Source organism: Dreissena polymorpha, chromosome 1 (genome assembly GCF_020536995.1).
Source record: "Dreissena polymorpha isolate Duluth1 chromosome 1, UMN_Dpol_1.0, whole genome shotgun sequence".
NCBI lineage: Eukaryota > Metazoa > Mollusca > Bivalvia > Myida > Dreissenidae > Dreissena > Dreissena polymorpha.
Genome location: NC_068355.1, coordinates 35,687,516 through 35,705,757, shown reverse-complemented (window position 1 = coordinate 35,705,757; position 18,242 = coordinate 35,687,516). Strand labels below are relative to the sequence as shown.

At 34.1% G+C, this 18,242-nt stretch overlaps 1 long non-coding RNA gene across 1 annotated transcript; it reads left to right on the top strand.

Annotated features, from left to right (window-relative positions):
- The first annotated feature begins 11,541 nt into the window (after positions 1–11,541).
- On the top strand, positions 11,542–14,325 carry LOC127876882 (uncharacterized). The gene is made up of 2 exons (XR_008048130.1): positions 11,542–11,694; positions 13,604–14,325. It is a non-coding gene; the product is annotated as an uncharacterized LOC127876882 (long non-coding RNA).
- The last annotated feature ends 3,917 nt before the right edge of the window (positions 14,326–18,242 follow it).

Below are 18,242 nucleotides of genomic sequence, written 5' to 3'. Positions count from 1 at the left end.
GGAAATTCAATCATAAAATTATATTCTTAGTGTGATACATGTAGGTATTTGAAAGTTCAACAGTATTCAGTTTATATGATGGTGATTGCAAATTTTATTTTATGTTAACTGGTTTTGATGATACCATTTTCATCATATTTTAATGCTTTTAGAACGTAAAAAAGAGACATATTGTTGGTATTTTGCAAACACATCTCGACCTGTGTGTTAAGACACACTCTTTATAAATTTGAATTGGTTTTGTGCATGGCAAACTTGCGATATAAAAAGCATAATACCATGATTTTGAAAACTGAGTTGTGTCTAAGATTATGCAATAGCTAACAACTTCCGTGCCTTCAGCGCTTTGATAATCAATGCTTTGACTAGTTCCTATTTATGAATTCCTTTACATGTCATGGATCTGGTAGTCTTGATTTGTATATACTAATAATACAGCAACACTAACAGGTTTTACTCTTTATACCGTACTTAAGGAATTATTATAACAGTAAAAGAACATTTACAGTATGTTATATTTATGTGTTTACAAATTAAAAAGTATTCAACTAAAAGTGACTTTTATTCAGAAGAAATATTTAGCAATAATGCCCCGTCTTTACTTAGTCTCAAGCAAAAAACATTTGTTGTATGAAATGTTATAACTCAAATAATCAAACAAGCTGAATAACAAATCAGTAACACATAATTACATAAACCAGCCCATCGCCTGCAATTCCACCATTTATGGTATCATAAGAAAGCTCACTCGTAATTTTGGTTAACATGTACTAATAAAGTATGAATATTTTGGGAAAATTACAATTTTTATGCCCCCGAAGAGGGCATATAGTGATCGCACTGTCCGTCTGTCTGTCTGTCTGTCTGTCTGTCTGTCCGTCATTCCTTCCGTCATTCCGTCTGTCCGTCCGTCCGTCATTCTTTTGCGTTTAGGTTTTGAAAAATGCTCATAATTTATATGTCGCTTCAGATAGCAACTTGATATTAGGGATGCATGTGTATCTCATGGAGCTGCACATTTTGAGTCGTGAAAGGTGAAGGTCAATGTCATCCTAAAAGGTCATAGGTAAAAAAAACAAATCCAAGGGAAGTAATAAGCTTTTAAGGGAGATAATTATCTGTATCTGCCAAATGATAATTTTGTATACCCCCACAAACAAAGTTTTGGGGGATATATTGGAGTGAACTTGTCGGTCGGTGTTGTATCTAGATGATGTCTAGGTCAAGTTTAAATACGGGTCGTGCCGGGTCAAAAACTGGGTGACGGGGTCACTTAGTGTGTTTTAAACATTGAGCATGGTGCCCGCTCTCTTATTCAAGTAGTTTTCATCCGATCTTCACCACACTTAGTCGGAATTTGTATCTAGATGATGTGTAGGTCAAGTTTGAACATGGGCCATGCCGGGTCAAACACTAGGTCACGGGGTCACTTAGTGCGTTTTAAACATTGAGCATGGTGTCCGCTGTTTTTTGTGAAGACAACATGCGAAATAGTCTGTGTCACTGCGGCATTTGGGGGTATTGGTCACGTCTGTTACAAAGGCTTAAGCTCTAGTTTTTTAAATCAAAGTGGCGCAGTAGGGGGCATTGTGTTTTAGACAAATACATCTCTTGTTTTGTTGTTGTAATAACCAGAACTCTAGAGGAATGTCTGTATGCTGTTTTAGAAAAAAAAAATTCTGCGGTTAACAATTCTTATTTTCATGTAGCACTTTAAAATGTGTTTAAACCTTTGTACTTTACCACCTCAAAACAGTGTATGTATCTGTATTGAAATAATCAGCTCCTTGTTTGTCAATACTCATGTATTATTCCCAGTAAAAGGTGAAGGGATATAGCATTGGCATTGTGCCTCAGTCTGTCAGTCCGTCCGTCTGTCACTAACTTTTCAGGGCTAAATCTCAGAAACTAAATAAGATATCAACATGAAACTTAATGTGTGTATAGATATCAGTGACGTGAAGTGCCATTCACAAGAACCATAGCCCTACACTTTCTCAAATAAGAGTTATTGCCCCTTTTTATGATGAATTTGTTCAGGGCTATATCTAACATACCATACAAGATTCCAACATGAAACTCCATGGGTGTATATATATCAGTAAGGAGAAATGCCTTGTACAAGAACCATAACACTCTTTTTTTAAACAAGAGTTATAACCCTTGTTTTTTTTGTATGATGTAACTTTGCAGGACTATATCTCAGATATGGTACAATATTTTAACATGAAACTTCATGTGTGTTTAGATATAAATGAGAAGTGCTATGCACAAGAACCATAACCCCACACTTTCTCAAATAAGATTTATTGACTTTTGCTGTTTTGGTATTATGTAACTTTTCAGGGCTATATTTTAGATATGATACAATATTTCAACATGAAACTTCAAGGGTGTGTAAAAATCAATAAGGAAAATGGTCTTGCGCGAGAACCATATTAACCTTATGTTATCTCAAATAAGAGTTGTTGCCCTTTGTTGTTTTTGTATGATGTAACTTTTCAGGGCTTTATCTCAAACTACAAGATTTCAACATGAAACTTCATGGGTTTATATATATCAATGACGACGATGCATACAAACAATTACCCTACACTTTATCATTGTGTTTAAGGATAATACTGTTTATCTATTAATTAGCATCCACCCATAAAAAAACTGTGATTTTGCGGGGATATCAATTTAACAAATTTATGTCCTTGATTGGTGTCCATTGTTAGGAGGTCGCATACGATTAAATTGATAACTTTTAACATGAAAAATACACTTAACAATAAATCAGTGAAGTTAATGGTTTATATATCATTATGTAAAGTATGATTATAAACTTAAGAAATTTAGTTGCATAAGATAATGTATCACTTGTGGCCAACTCAATAGCTTTAAAATAATTTTGCAGAACAGAAATGTCCATAGAGTATATTCATTTAACTGAAGTCTATTGGAATGTGAAAGAAATTTGTAAAAGCTGAATAACAGATCTATAATTAACATATTTCTCTTTACTATACTAATGGCCAGGGATCATATTTTCCAGCAACATCAATCGGTCTGGATTTAAATGGGGAAAAAGTGTCCGAAAATTTTTATCCGAAATTATGACAAATTACGTTAAAATATATACCATTGATTTTGCCATTCATGAAAAGGGTATAATAACGTACAAGTTAAATTGCCTTAAGTATTTCTTTTAACGGAACATAGGAGTTTTTTCAATTGGTTTTATCATTAGCTATTTAATTGTTGTTTCGGTAACTGTTTTATCTGACTTTTCATTAATAATCTGTGTAAGTCTATACCGATGTTTTAAATCATTGTCGACTCGATAATAGCTTACACACATGCATTGAATCTAACAAATGTCTGTGCGTAGGTTGGCTACTGGCAATAATAAAACCAAATAGTTGAAAAACAATTTGTGTACATTATAGTTTGTTGTCGAATAAACCACGGCCGATAGTTAAGATGCGTAGGGATTAAATCACGAGTGCGAAACACGAGTGATTAAAAACCACGCATCTTAACTTCCGGTCGTGGGTTATTCAACAACAAACAATAAAGGACACAAATTATTTCGATTCTATCACAATTTTTACTTAAGATTTATACAATGTATATTATTTTTCTTGTGTACTATTTTATGTGAAGTTAATTTATTGCCGGATTATTACGCTGGTGGAAAATGTATCGGCATGTATTGTTTAGTTACAGCGCGTGCTTTCAGTGTATAAGGTCCGCCCACAATTATTGCACAATATCCGATTTTCTTCTTTGTTTATATGAAAGTTTACTGACTGTATCATGCATGAAATGCACAATTTCCACGAGGATAACATCGAGGTTTTAATCTCCGAAGTAAAACTGTCCACGATTTTATCGTGGACGAGCACACATTATGAACAGATTAGTGTGCTAGGTATAAGCCAGTGAATTTATCGATTGATATTGACACTGGGTTATTCACGCTTGACTGATACACAACCGCACGAATCTTCGTTGTTTGGGGTCACACGCTGATACTAGTCGGCTGAGGTGCAATAGACTGGTCCTGACCGGTTTAGAGACTGCAGTAAATGGTTTATCACACCTAATCGAGATAAGAATGTAATTAGGGTATGCTAGCATGTGCACTGCGTAATCGATTTCATGACATGGGAATTTTAGCAAACAGAATCGGACCGACTCTTTGGGATTTTCAATCGGTCTTTCATGACCCGAATCGGTCTAGGACCGACAAAACCGAAAAAAATATGATCCCTGCTAATGGCAGTACACTGACATTGCTTATTTGATCTTTTGAATTGATAACACACTTGAATAATTATAATCAAAATATTATACCTTAAAATGTTCTCTGGTCCAGTTATGACTTGAAGATTATTCAGTACCCATGCTTCAATAGCTCTTACAATGAGATTACCCTACCCAGTGAATACCTGTAAATACCTGTATATTGTAATATAATAATAAGATATAACTGCTCTGCAAATCTCTTTGTGTGAATGTAGTGTGAGGCAATATGAAATAGATCTAAAATCCATTGAAGTGCTTTCATACCATACATGTACCTGCCACTATGATTTTAAAACAGGAGTCATTGGACTCATAACTTGTGAAAAGTCTATTTTACATGTTCAGTCTACATCTACTTTACCCATTGACGGATTTTTATCAAGTTTTGCAACAAGGATTAGGAGTTCTTTGTAACCCATTGTTAATGTAAAAAAAATATGTCTCGCGTATGTCTATTAAATCGAGTTCAAATTCAACCTAATACATTGTTACAACCACAATACCTGTTGCAATCGACATCAATTTGCGTGTATTTTGTTGAGAAATGCTCAAAACATAAACTTGATAACAAATCGTTTGTGGCGGAAGTTGTGAATTGTCGATTTGAGCAAAGCAAAAGAAAAGGTTACACTGCACAAATTGTTTTCACTGTAGTATCTGACGATGTCTTGTGGTAGCAGTTGAAATTGTATTGCGCATAACAGTGTAGTTTGAATTAGGACACATTCTTATTACTGTATTCTCGCTGTGATCGGATAAGTGGCAGAGTCCGTGCTTTTAGATACGGCATTGTATAAACAGTTATTGCGCTGTATACTAATTGAACTGAAAATCCGGAAAAAATCTGGATGAAGTGTCGGGTGTTCTTACATGCTTAGCAAGTCTACCGCCCTGTTATGTGCTCTGCGGTGCATTGACAAAGGGATTAACAAGTGGGAATGTCTTTGATAAGGCAATAGACAATCCCAGAAATCGATACCTCCCGGATTACCCGCCCCTGAATACTCTTGCGCGCCTCCAAAACGGTACTGAAGAAATTTACATGGACCTATGTATAGGTCCCTACGCAAAACAAGGGAGCGAAACGTTTATATTGAATATATTTGAGGATTTAAAGAGTTTCTGTTATCGATCTGACAACCACACAATAGTTCGTGTGTTTTGTTTTAAATATAAATTACGTAATTAGTAGAAATAAGGTTCATCTGCATTCTTTTAAGAGTAATAAAACATAGCATGAACATGGACCTATTTGTGTAGGTCCCTGGCATGAATAAGGTCTTGATTGTCATTTAACATGTTATTTAAAGGTGACGCGTGATATCTTATCTTAATTACGGTATCTACACATGTGCAGACATGTGGTGTCACGGGCAAACCCATAAACCCTTTTAATCCGCACTTGGAACAGTGCCTCCCATTAAGCGGATTCGTTCCCGCCTTTTTCGCTGATGTTTTTTTTCCAAGAGATTTATGTCATTAATAATCCGTATATAAAGAAAAATAAATCACTTGTTTTTTCGTGTTTATATTTTTTAAGCATTAATTGAGACCGTATTACGAAAATTTAATAAACACATACTTTTGGAAATCTAGAGAACACAATTGGAACTATTTTAGTTTATTTAAGGCTCATTATTTTTCATGTTGAACATTTCAATCTTGAATTAAGATGTTATTAAGAAAATTTAATAATATTTCAGGCAATAAACTTTGATTTTACATGAAAAACGTTATTTAAATAATAATATAAGAAAGTTGAAGACAGAAGCTGATATGTCCTTTTCAATAAAAAAAGTATGACATATCCTGACATCTTACACAGTTTGGCAAGCGAATAACTCCGATACTTGTTCATTTAAATCACATAATTCATTTCCGGCTTGATATTTTTGTATAAGCTTGAGAGCGATTTTTAAATAAAAGATTGCTAAAAACCACTTTAGTTTTAGACTAAACTAGATACATAATTTTAATTTTAAAAAAATCTCTACCTCAAATCTTACAGAGTTTCGATATAATAAAGATTTACGGAACAATTTTAGAATCACAAACTTCATTTCGGCTATAGATTTAAAATGACACTTACAAGGGAAATATTAATAGCTAAATGGTAACTGTTTAGACAAACAAAGATATGTATTATTCAATAAAAGAAGTCGTCCTCAGTCTTTAATCTTACAACGTTTCTTAATGAATATCTCCTGAAAGTATAGAAAGTACGACATTTAATAAGAAATAATATAGGCTTAAACAAAGGCAGATATCAATATAATTGTCTACATCGACCTTAAATCTATCTAATTAATATCAAAGATCTATAGAAAAAATTGGTCTGAATGGATGTTTCCAATCTTTATATATTGATAGATCTGTGTTAATATCTCCGGCACTATTTACGCTAAAATCACAACGTTTACTTTAGACTTTAGATATTTCTATGCCTTTATAATTATGCTTGAATTGTTTTGAATCAGGGATGACACTTTCCGCTTTTATGACATTTTTTGTTAAAATGAAGTCCCTTCTTAGCAAAAATCAATTTTTGGTGGAAAGTGTCGTCCCTGATTAGCCTGTGCGAACTTAACAAGCTAATCTGGGACAACACTTTACGCACATGCATTATGCCCAGTTTTTACAGAACATGACACAAATAATAGCCATTGGTGAACTCGGTCGCTTTTGCAGATTTCTGCATACAAAGATATATTTAAACTTAAACAATGTTTTATTTGTCTATGGTAAATTCCCTTATTGTACAAGAAAGTAAGTAAGTTTATTGTAAACATAAGCCAAATTAGAAGAATAGTCTAGCATGTTACGACGACCATGTATACATTTTATGTTACATCTAGAACAACTAGAAGAATAGACGTCTTTGCAAGCACTTTCTTGCAGTTTGGAAGCACCAGGGATTCCGCTAAATGATGCAAATCCCAACATCATTATCAATTTGTCCCTGGTCATTTTGATGAACTCATAGTTAAAATTTACACTTTATTTTATTATGAATTCATTTGTAAATGAATTTGATAAAAAAAATACATGTCACTGTTTATAAGCGTGACACTTCGCATGAAAATTAAGTAATTAGAAAATGCATTGTGGGAATGTTTTGGTTAAAGTTACCGGTGGTTAAATTCCACTATGCGCGGTTAGGTTACTTTGCGGTATATCGTGTTTATACAATCGAGTTACCTTGAAGGTTACTATAACCGCAAACTTACCAAGGTTTGAATGTTACTGAGCGGTAACTTTAACCAGCGTTTATACAATCGGGTGCTGGCTGTAAAATATAAAGCAAATCGAAATCAAGCTAAATAAACTTTTTTTCTTGTATTACTGACTAAACATGTTTGCATAAAATGCCTCAGAGATTGAAATCAGTGTTTTTTTTAACCTTTGGGAGAAAGGTGGCAAGTTCTTCCAGCAGGCTTTTCTGATAATAAGGGAAAGGTGGCAAGTTCTTTCAGCAGGCTTTTCTGATAATAAGGGAAAGGTGGAAAGTTTTTTCATTATATTTTTGTTGATAAGCATGATTATACAGTGAACAATCTTAATTATTTTATAACACTTTCATGCTTAAATTTTACTGGTCATTAGTTATTTATCAATTCTGTGCTAAGAGTGATGTAAATTTAAAAGTTGGTATTTCTTCAGCGATTTATTTGGCCCAATTGGGAAAAGTACCGGTACCAGTCCAATTGGGAAAATTGTGCGCGAAAAACCCTGAAATTGGGAAAATTCACATCGTGAAGTCTTCATACTACTTCAAAATTGATAACTAAATGTTGTCAAGTTGTCAATATTATGTTAACTCGGGTTCAAGACATAGAGCTGCATAGGGAAACTACATTATTTAACGAAATGTGTTTTATTAAAAAAAAAAATTTTTTTAGATACCTCCGATAATTGTTCTTTGCAATACAGGTGTGAAAATAGCATGTGTTTTATGTATGATCTATTGATCTTTTTAGTCATTGACAGCATTGAAAAGTTTTACGATACATGTTTCATTTCATTGTTATTGTAGACAATTATGAATTTTAATAATGTCTGCTAAAATGCAATTAAAAACGTCACGTACAAAGAGAAACTAAATAAGCAATCTATATGATTAGTTCCATCCAAACATAGGGTAATTGTTTACAGCAAGCCACTTTCATTTTCGTGCGATTTTAAGAAAACCCCAGGAAGCATGTTTTTTGCATGACTGAGTATGAGGCACTTAAACATTGCGTTGTATTATATTGCATTCTATCTCATTTAAACTCCCTCGTCCATTGGTTGTTACAATTAAATCTGAACATTGCCCTATCAAACAGCTGTCCCATAATGCACTGTTCTTTTTACTCTTAAAATGGCGTATGTTTGCAGTGTTTTATTTCACAATTTTGGGAAAGGGGCCGGGTCCCTTTGGATTGGGAAATATCGCGTCTTTGTACTCAAATTGGGATATTTATATTTTACACTTACAAATACTTCATATTCATAATTGATAGTAAAAGTGATTTCAATATTATATTGACTAAGGTTCAACTTATATAGCTGGATTTGGAGATGAATAATGACATGTTTAGACTAATTAAACAATAACATATTTTTTGGAAACCTTTAATTGGGATTTTTTAGATCTCATTTGGGAAAAAAAAAATTCAGCTCATCTATTTAAAAAAAAGAGCTATTGTCATCACCCTGGCGTCGGTGTCAGCGTCGGCGCCGGCGTCTGGTGATTAATAAGTTTTGTGTTAAGGTCCACTTTTCTCATACAGTATCAATGCTATTGCATTCAAACTTGGTACACTTACCTACTTTCATGAGGGGACTGGGCAGGCAAAGTTAGATAACTCTGGCGTGCATTTTGACAGAATTATGTGCCCTTTTTATACTTAGCAAATTGAAAATTTAATTAATTTTTGTGTTTAGGTCAACTTTATTCCTAAAGTATCAAAGCTATTGCTTTCATACTTGCAACACTTACTAACTATCATAAGGGGACTCCGTGAAGGCAAAGTTATGTTACTCTGACTGGCATTTTGACAGAATTATGGCCCCTTTATACTTAGACAATTGAAAATTTTGTTTCGTTTTGTGTTTTGGTCCACTTTATAGCTATCATAGCTATTGCTTTCAGACTTGGAACACTCGCTAACTATCATAAGGGGACTCTACAGGACAAGTTGCATAACTCGGATTTTCAATTTGTCAGAATTATGGCCCTTTTTTGACTTAGTTACTTTGAATACTTGGTTAAATTTTGTGTTTACATCCACTTTACTTCTTCAGAATCAATGCTATTGGTTTCAAACTTCAAATACTGTCATACTATCATGAGGGTACTCCCCTGCGAAGATTATTAGAACTGTTCTATAACATTTCTAGAACTGTACTGGAACTAATGACTAGAAGTGTTCTGGAATCATCCTTAAAATGCTCTAGAACGATTTAGAACAGTTGTTGAACGTTAAATGAGAATAATTTCTAGAACAATTTGTTCTGAAACAGTTCTGAAGGTGTGTTCTAGAACAATTCTTGAACTATTGTTCTAGAACTACTCCAGAATTTTTATTGAATAAATTTCCAGAACTGTTATAGAATTGTTCTAGAAATTTTTCTCATTTAACGTTCAACAACTGTTCTAGAACAATTCTTGAACTATCGTTCTAGAACTATTCCAGAATTTTTCTTGAATAAATTTCCAGAACTGTTCTAGAATTGTTCTAGAAATTTTTTCTCATTTAACGTTCAACAACTGTTCCAGAATAATTCTAGAACATTTTCAGTATGATTACAGAACAGTTCTAGCCGGTGTGTTCCAGAACAATTCTAGAAATGTTTAGAACAGTTTCGAAGGGTTGCTTCAAATAAGTCTGGAACAAATGTTCTAAAACAGTTCTGAAAATGTCCGTAAACAGTTCTTCTCAATCTCTTCGGAGGCATCTGATGGGATCAGGCTCTTCTGTGTACAAGCAACTTGTCATGAGGCTCTGTAGGTGTTTGAGCACTTTGCTCTGAAATCATTTAGATAACAAATGTAGTCACATCTTAAACTAAACAAGAAGTCTAAATGATCCAGCTGGACAGTATTACAAATATAGACATAACGTCTTTTTATTTAGTCAATATTGAGTGTACTTATTATCAAAGTATTCAAAGAAATTATTACACATTTGATCACAACATTAGTATTTTCAAATTGAGAATGCTTCAATACAGCAAACCTTGTAAGTAAACTGGTGATGGATAACACAATTTGACATTCAGCACCAACTTAAATATGAACGCAATATATTCAAGACACTGTTGCAGGTTTTTATGATTTGAACGCATTAAATACTGGATTTTATATATTTCTAAGGGATTAAAATAAAAAGTATTAGACAACCAACATACTACTGAGATTTTGCTTTGCAGCATTGTTCGTCAGGTCAATCTCTTCGGAGGCATCTGATGGGATCATGCTCCTCTTTACAGGCAACTTATCACGAGGTCTGTTGGTGTTTGATCACTGAACTCTAAAATCATTTATGAAATGTGTTGAAAACCAAACTTGAGCATTGTGTCATGCGATCATGAATACTTTGTTTTAGTCCATCAAATTTCACATTTGGAAATTCTGGCTAGTCTGAGTAGTTACCCATACAAACAATTAGCTAATGTTATCGAACGTTTGTTCATCAGATTTTTTTTTTCAAAAAAATTCACTCACCCCTGGCTAGTGAGTGAGTGTGAAATTGGATAACTGTGAACAATTTGTTCATGTTTCATTTATAACAGGGAAAAAATCATATATCTATAGGCAGTGTTGACCAACTGATAAAAAAATACTTAAAATAACACTTATTCAATGGAGGAAAATTGAATTTCTTGAGTCTCATTCAAGTGTCCAACTCACATTCATAAATATTAAAGCCTGTAATTTTGGACTGCCTGCCTGTCACTGAACTGTGAACATGCCTTGAAAATAATACCTACCTTGAGTTTTTTTCCTATCTTAAGTTGCCTCGAAAGCATGCTTAGGCGGTCGCTTTGCTTGCTTTAAGAGAAACCTCATCTGTAAATCGACCTCATATTTATAGGAGTACAAGAACGTCTGCCATTTAAAAAAAGCGCGCTTATATGCACCCGACTGTTTTTCGTTAATGCTGCTCCGCTGACATTCTACGTAAATAAAATAATAAACCAGTCAGCTCTATTTTGTGAATTTTGGCCAATGAAATTATCCATTACATTTGGGGTTAGGCTGGGTAGATTTTCAGAGACCCGTATGATGCGGTGCTGAAATAAGCTTTGGAATTTAATTTTCCAACTTAAAATTAATCCCTCCTTACTAAATTCATATCTTCATGTTAAGTAAAATGACACATCGAAAGGAAAACCATCTTCATGTATCGGAAAATGGTAAGTACCAGTGCTTGATATGTGATAAAGAATAATCAACCAGACAGAGAGTTCTTACGATGCTGTCCGGTAATCTTGCGCAGTTAAGGGTCAATTGGTTTAAAAACATGTTCTTTTATAAATTGGCAACATAATATCTAAATTTATTATGAAAATTATAAGTTCAAGTGCTTATTAACACAAAAATATCTGATTAATTCAGTGAAGAATTGTCCGATTTGATTTCAAAACAAACATGACTCACCTCATTTTCAAACTATCACAGTGTCCGGTAATCTTGCGCACTTTGTATAATGACCTCGTTTAGGCAAAATTGTAGACATATGGTGTCCAATTATTGATAAAAAAACATTCCAGAAAAATATTTAAAAAATCAGTTTGCAAAACCATTGAAATTAAATGTGGATTTCTAGTGCAGTTTTTGTTCACTACAAATCAAAAAATATATAATCACTAATAATAGTGGACAATTACAACAATGTAATAAAAAAGTACCGGTATGCGTGAAAAAAAATGCATAACAGGTTTGATACCACGATCATGCTTCCATAGTGTACAGAAAATATCAAAACTAGGCCATTACGCATGCGGAGATCATACCAAATTGGTTTGACAGAATGGCGGGAAATGATGACTATGTCGTCTGATGCAATATATTTTCATGGCAAAAAATACCATAACTGATCGGATATTGTGCAATGGAATGCTTAATTACACGTTGGATTTATGAATTCTTTATTTAAAGTATGAAAACGCTAAAGACTGCAGGGAATTTGTGATTCATTTTGAATTTTTCGTAAGAAGGCCAGTGTTTACGATGTATAGGGATGGCGCAACCGGTGTATAAATGTAATGATCGAATTTAATTTTGCATGGAATACGTAACTTTTAAATCCGTTAATTCTTTAAAATGTGAAATTCCATCTTTCATCACTTAAAAGAAAACCATTCGTCGTCTGCGAGATTCGCAAATGCGAAGTGCGCAAGATTACCGGACGCGCAAGATTACCGGACTTAACTGTACACATCGAAACACGGGTTAAGTAAGTCAACGTGTATTGTGGTTCGAACACTATTCTTAATACAGCTGTTATTACAATTCATAAATGGTCCATTTGCTGAAGGGCGAGTATAAGGCAAATGGACGCATTTTTTTCTGTTTTATAACTGGTTATCATTTTTTTAAACCACATAAACACCAATGCTTATTTTTTTGAAGATTACACTGCAAGTTAGGCAAGTGATTTCAGTATTTAACAATGCTCAATGTTTACATTGAAAGTCTCATTGCACGCAACTTCAGGCTGGGATTATAGACCTGTGATGCTCACTAAAATAACTTCTTGAGGCCCGGGAATAGTTTATTATGAGACTTTAATCTATCGATGACTTCAAGAAGACGAGACTTGGCAAAACATTAAATAATCTAAAAATTTGTGAAATTAACATTAATAACATGCAAGAGTAAAATGGCATTGGTCACCTTTACACCCATGTATTCTGGAATGCCTCACTGAATAAGGTAAATTACTGAAATTTTAAGAAAAGCATATTTCTAAAACATCATTACAGAAGAAAACACTTTGTTTACATAAAACAAAAAAAACAAGTGTTATTTTGTCCAAATTATGTTGCCTTCCAGAAGTAGTTTCACACTTGGTAGTGTGGCTCACACATGAGGTAGAATGGCCGTGGTAACTACTTGGGAGGCAAAACAACTAGGGGAAAGGAAACTACTTGGGAGCAAAACAACCTGATACTGTACAGAATTTAATTTTGTTTGAACATGTTGATTTTTGTAAACCACAATCATTTGCTTGTGAATTAAGTTTCTGTAATTATAAACCTGTAAATGAGTTAAAGAGTTTATATTTGTTTCAAAATATACATTCATATGTCTTTTTTCCAGGTCCACTGAAGCGTGTGAAGAAACTGTATTTTGATGATGAAACACTTCCAGTGCCACATTCTACGCACTATTGGAGACAGACTACACAAATAAACTACACAAATATCTGAATAATGTTATGAAAAAGATGGATGAAATCCACCTATTACAGTTACCAGAAGCTCCTGTAGTTAGTCACCTAATTCCAGTTTAGTTCATTGAGATTCTTGTGATGGTGAATGTTGAGGAACTCTGTGAAGTCCTAGTGTTTTAATTGACACAAGATTACATGCAAATTCAGAAGACACTAAGTATGCAGAATTCCGAACAGATACAGTATTTTTTTTTTTAAATAATGTGTAATTTGGTGACAAATTATAGTCAGTTATATACATGTATATGTATGTGTGTAGCAGAAGATTTTGTAAGGACTTAAAGGAGAAGTACTTTTTGGTATTTCAGGGATAATTTTCTCCAGTTCTCCATAAAAGCTTATGTTTGGATACTCATTAGGAGTGCCTCGTAACATTGTTTCTAGTGAGTACCCACATAATGTTTTAGGATTAGAAATAAGACAAAGTATCCCAGACCTATCAACAAACACTCCTCCTTAACATTAGTCCTCTGTTTGTGTATGATATATATATATATCTCATGATATGACAGCAATATCTTGCAGACACCACAGCAAGCAAAGTTTCAATGTGAAAATTGTTTTGAAATATAATTTGAAAGAAGTCAAATTATCATTGTCTGAACTAGTTTATTTTAAATATGTAGAACAATTGTAGGACAATTGTAGACTTTGGTTCTAGACCTGTTCTATGTGTTCTTATTCCCCATTAGAATGTTTGTAGAACTTACTGGTTCTTAAAAAGTTCTAAATGTGTTCTAGAACTACAGTTTAGAACATTTTTAGAAATTTCTTGAACTTATTTTGTTCTAGAAATGTTCTAAAAATGTTCTTGTGTATTATTGGAACAGTTTCAGAACTAAGCCTTGTTCCACAAATGTCTGGAATTATTCTAGAAAACAGTTCTGGAACAATTCCAGAACATAAGTTCTAGAACGCGAATATGGAACATTCTAGAACTGTTCTTGATGTTCTAGAACAGTTCCAGAACCGTTACAATTTCTAGAACAAATCTTCGCAGGGGCTGTACCTGGCAAGTTGAATTTGATCTTAACCTCTGAATGACCTTTACTCTCAATGTCATATTTTTAAATTATGCTAAAATTGCCATAACTTCTTTATTTATGATCAGATTTGATTGATACTTTGACAAAACAACACTTACCTGACATACCACAATAGACTCCACCCAAACCATCCACCACGTCCCAACCAAGAATCCCCCTCCCCCCAAAAAAGTATTTTTTTTTCAATTTTATTTTTATTTTTTAAAGATCATCCAGTCATTGAAATTGAGATTTAAATCTACAAGCAAGTCGGGCTAGAACTATGGGAATTTGAACAAGCCCGAGTCAGATTTTACTGGCCCAAACATTTTTGTTAAAAATGCAGATAAACATAACATAAAACATCCAAAGAAGCATTCATTTATTCAATCTTTAGAATACAATACAAATCTCTTATTAATTTCATCCTCATCCAAGATAGCTTCCTCGTCATCTGAGCCAGCCTCTTTCGGATCCTGAAATAAAAAGAAATTAATTTCACACACGGATTTCAATCAAATCACAATTATAAATATATTCATAAAGTTTAGGTAAAAAATTAGCAGAAAGTTATCCCATATATCCATGTGAAAGAGAGAGCAAACCTGAACCACCTGAAATATATAAGCAATTAAGTGCCAGGTTATTCTACAAAAAGCCAGTTGACAAATGCGTCAACCACAGTTACCTCAGATTCGCATTCCTCAACGACGTACTTGAATGACAACTGTTCGGCCATTACTCTCTTGTGTCCCGAACGCAACGCAAAACATTTATTTTACATAATAGTAATCCGGGAATCACAAAACCATGCGCTTTATGCGCAGTAATCCAATTATCGGCTGATTGCCCAGCATGTTAAAACATAAGCGGCTGTTGATTTAATGGGCTCAAAACTTTGTTTACAAATATTGAAAATGAAAGTGGAACTCGTTTTCTGTTTAATGAATTGTACAAGCACGTCGGGCTTGTAATATTGGATTTCCTACAAGCCCAAAAAAAAACAACTAGTTTTTTGCTGTCGGACTAGTGCGAATTTCGACGACTGATCATCTAATAAATGACCACACTATACCCCCCTCTCACCCCACAAAAAAATAAACATATTTTTTTAAACATGGTTAAAAAACACAACTTTTTTTTTTAATTATTTTGTTTTCGAAAGACTGCCATCCATCCTACCTTAGAATCCCCCCAAAAAATTAATTGAATTAAAAGCGGTGCTCTTGTTTTCAATTGGAATGGGTCCCCCTACTGGAACCAAATTTGAACGAAAGAAAAACCACTGGTTTGTGTTGATGAAATTCGTTAACACCTTTAGCGTCATTTGTGGTAATAATAATAATAATAATTTATTATGCCCCCCTTCGAAGAAGAGGTGGTATATTGCTTTGCTCATGTCGGTCTGTCGGTCGGTCTGTCAGTCGGTCTGTCAGTCGGTCTGTCGGTCGGTCTGTCCACCAGGTGGTTGTCAGACGATAACTCAAGAACGCTTGGGCCTAGGATCATGAAACTTCATAGGTACATTGATCATGACTCGCAGATGACCCCTATTGATTTTGAGGTCACTAGGTCAAAGGTCAAGGTCACGGTGACCCGAAATAGTAAAATGGTTTTTGAATGATAACTCAAGAACGCATACGCCTAGGATCATGAAACTTCATGGGTAGATTGATCATAACTCGCAGATGACCCCTATTGATTTTGAGGTCACTAGGTCGAAGGTCAAGGTCACGGTGACCCGAAATAGTAAAATGGTTTTCGGATGATAACTCGAGAACGCATACGCCTAGGATCATGAAACTTCATAGGTAGATTGATCATAACTTGCAGATGACCCCTATTGATTTTGAGGTCACAAGGTCAAAGGTCAAGGTCACGGTGACCCGAAATAGTAAAATGATTTTCGGATGATAACTCAAGAACACTTTTGCCTAGGATCATGACACTTCATTTTGTTTGATGTAGTAATTATATAGGATAATTGGATATAACTTCATGAGTTAAAGTTTATGTTGGTTAATATCAAAATGTGAAGAATTGTGTGGAAATGTAATACAATTTCGCAAAGATACAATGGCTAAGGAGTAGTGTGTGCTTTAAAACCTTATTCCTTCAGGGGAACACCCTGTACCTTTTGTATTCCAGATTTTGTCTTAGCTTTATAGGTTGAACTATGATTATCACCATTGCCCAATGTGCTCACAGCTCTACTACTCACGTATACATCTTCTGTGTAGTTTTATATAAAGTATGTGATACATGTCATTTCCAAACTAGCATCAAAAAATGTTACTAGAGTTTTATGCAAACATGTTTGATCCTTTTCAATATTACCAGGTAATAGGGCTATCACGATTCACCGGTATATCGGTATATCGCGGTGCATGTCGTGAAAAAAATCGCACCGCGGTACTGCGTTGCCGCACCGTTTTTTTTAAATATTATTATATTAGCACAGATATAAATACATTACATAATTATTTTGATATAGATATCGTTTTGTAAAATGTAGAAGCGATTCAAAAGGGCTAAATAAATAATCCGTTAATCTCCAGGTCAAGCAAGCGCTTCCACTGGTAGATGTTTAACTTTCACGTTTAAAATACGGCGATGTATGGGTCCGTACCTTTTTTGGAATTTGGGACAGATTTCTTTTGCAAATAAGTTCATAATTATCCAAAAGATGTTTACTCTATTTCTTATTTTCTTTTTTTAGTATATCAATCGTTCAAAGCATGGCACTTCCGAATCATGTTATCTTAAGATTATGAGTAAGTCGAGGACGAGTCAGAACGCTACGGATTTTCAATACTGGGCCTGCTGACTCCGCATTTTAAACATGCCCTTGAAGCGTTCGATTTACACAGATTGTAGTCACAGCTATTGTAAACAACATTTTAGAAAAAGACGCGAATAAAAATAACAATGACTACTTCTATCAAGTTTATTACAGTTTCTTTTACAGTTTCTAGTCATACTATGATACCAGTGTTTTCTGATTATTGATTTTAATAAAGTTTGTAAAACTTTTTATCTGCTGTTTTCTTCACAGATACATATTCTGTAAAATATCGCGGTACGTACCGCGATACAGTGTTGCCGTACCACGATATACCGCGGTACGCACATGGCGTATCGTGACAGCCCTATACCGGGTATTGTACTTATTATGCTCCCAGATCAAATGATTGGGGGTACACTAGTTCAACCCCTCTTAAGCAGCCATTCAAGGGAAATGGCCAAATTGGCTGCTTAAGCGGGGTGGCCTCTTAAGAGGGGATTGGATCATAGGGAGTCTGGAGTTGATGAGTGCATGGCCAACTGTTCATTTTTTGTATAAACAAAATGGTAAATATGTGTACATATACTAAACAATTTATAGACTTAAAATAATTGTATTTCTTCCTTTCTAAAATCAGCTATAATACAAAATTTTCATTTAAAAAAAATATTATTCATCTTTCTAATCATCATCAAT